Below are 1512 nucleotides of genomic sequence, written 5' to 3'. Positions count from 1 at the left end.
CACGGCCCATGAGTCCCTTGGGAGACATTTGTCTCATAAGATGGAGATAAAGAAGTTTCAAGGTTTCTTCTGGCCAGGTATAGGATCAGACATCCGTGCTTACTGTCGTTCCTGTGATAAGTGCCAACGGATGTCGGGGAGAGGTCGTGTACGTCTTATCTCTCTCCAACCCTTGCCTGTCGTTACAGAACTACTTCCCCAAGTTGCCATCGACCTCGTTGGACCGTTGTCTCCACCAGCTACGGAAGGACTTCTTGTCAGCCCCGTTCCCGTAGTGGAGCAATCACCTGACGCCAGCTCCACAGAACTTCCCCTCGATGAACCAGTTATGGACGACCGGGATGCATTCTCCACCTCGCCTGGCTGTACTTTAACGATTCAGGACATCGTCCGGGTGTTGAGATGGGCCTTGGGTCTACCGGCCTACAGGTACAGTGTCGTCCATATGGCCGGGAAGGATTATGTGGGGGGGGCCGGATTTATTGAGTAGACTTCCTGCATAAGTCACTCCTTTGTTTCCTCGTCAGTTTCCCCCCGTTTTAGTTTATTGGCCTGTATTCTTTTTTCTTTCCACTTTGTAGTTTGTGGAATCTACCTGGATTAGATTCTAGTATGGGGGGCCTGTGTGAGGGCAACTACCAACTTAGCGGCCGAACGACCGGGGCACTCCTGCCGTCCGCCCGCATCTTGCCGTTCGAAGCTGTGAAACTACAGAGCCGCAGCGAACCACCTGCTTCACTCCCGCTGCTCGTTCGCCTGACTCTGTTCGACGCCTCGGTCGACTGAACCACAGAGGCTTCTCAACCCGCTATGGGAGGAGACTTTGTTGCCGCCCGCGCCATCCTCGTCGGAAAGCGGCCTCGCCTCGCCCTGAACACTTGATTCTGCTATAGCTCCAGCCCTGCTCTCACTCGGGCTAACTCAGATACCGTGAGCTTGTTCTGGGTGCCTTACCTCTCCTCTATCTACGCCCTGGACTCCCGTGACTGCCGTGAACCTGACGCCCCTTCTCCTGCGCCCCTCTCGTCTACCACATCTACACCACTTCAAGGACGAAGCTGTGCTGCCTCGTCATTACCACTTAAAGGACGAGACGCCCCGAAGAGGAAGAAGTCCTGCAACAGGTCCTTGCTAAGTCCGGCGTGCTGAAGCTTTCGTGTCGGAGACTTCAGATTGTGAGGCCTGTTTTGGGGTTTTCTTAGTTTACTTAAAGTAAACTGGTGTCTAACCATTTTATCTTGTTTGTTTATCCCTTCCGATTACAGCACCCAACTCTGGAACCTTGACAGGAAGGGAAGGAGAAGGGAAGGGATGGAGAGGAAAGGAAAGGAAAGGAAAGGAGAGGGAAGGGATGGGGAGGGAGGGGAAGGGATGGAGAGGAAAGGGAAGGCAAAGTCAAGTAAGGCATGAGAAGGGAAGGGAAAGGGATGGAGAGGAAAGGGAAGGCAAAGTCAAGTAAGGCATGGGAAGGGAAAGGAAGAGAAATTAAATGAAAGGAATGAAACAAATAAA

The 1512-nt window shown here is 52.7% G+C and overlaps 1 long non-coding RNA gene across 1 annotated transcript in view; it reads left to right on the top strand.

The window, feature by feature from the left end:
- Positions 1-1232, top strand: part of LOC127007738 (uncharacterized) — a 3342-nt gene extending 2110 nt beyond the window's left edge. The window contains exon 2 of the long non-coding RNA XR_007760478.1: positions 189-1232. This is a non-coding gene — a long non-coding RNA (uncharacterized LOC127007738). The remainder of the gene's footprint in view (positions 1-188) is intronic.
- Positions 1233-1512: the final 280 nt, after the last annotated feature.

Source organism: Eriocheir sinensis, chromosome 4 (genome assembly GCF_024679095.1).
Source record: "Eriocheir sinensis breed Jianghai 21 chromosome 4, ASM2467909v1, whole genome shotgun sequence".
In the NCBI taxonomy this organism is placed as follows: domain Eukaryota; kingdom Metazoa; phylum Arthropoda; class Malacostraca; order Decapoda; family Varunidae; genus Eriocheir; species Eriocheir sinensis.
The sequence above is the reverse complement of the archived record's forward strand: the minus strand, read 5'-3'. Positions and strand labels throughout refer to the sequence as shown.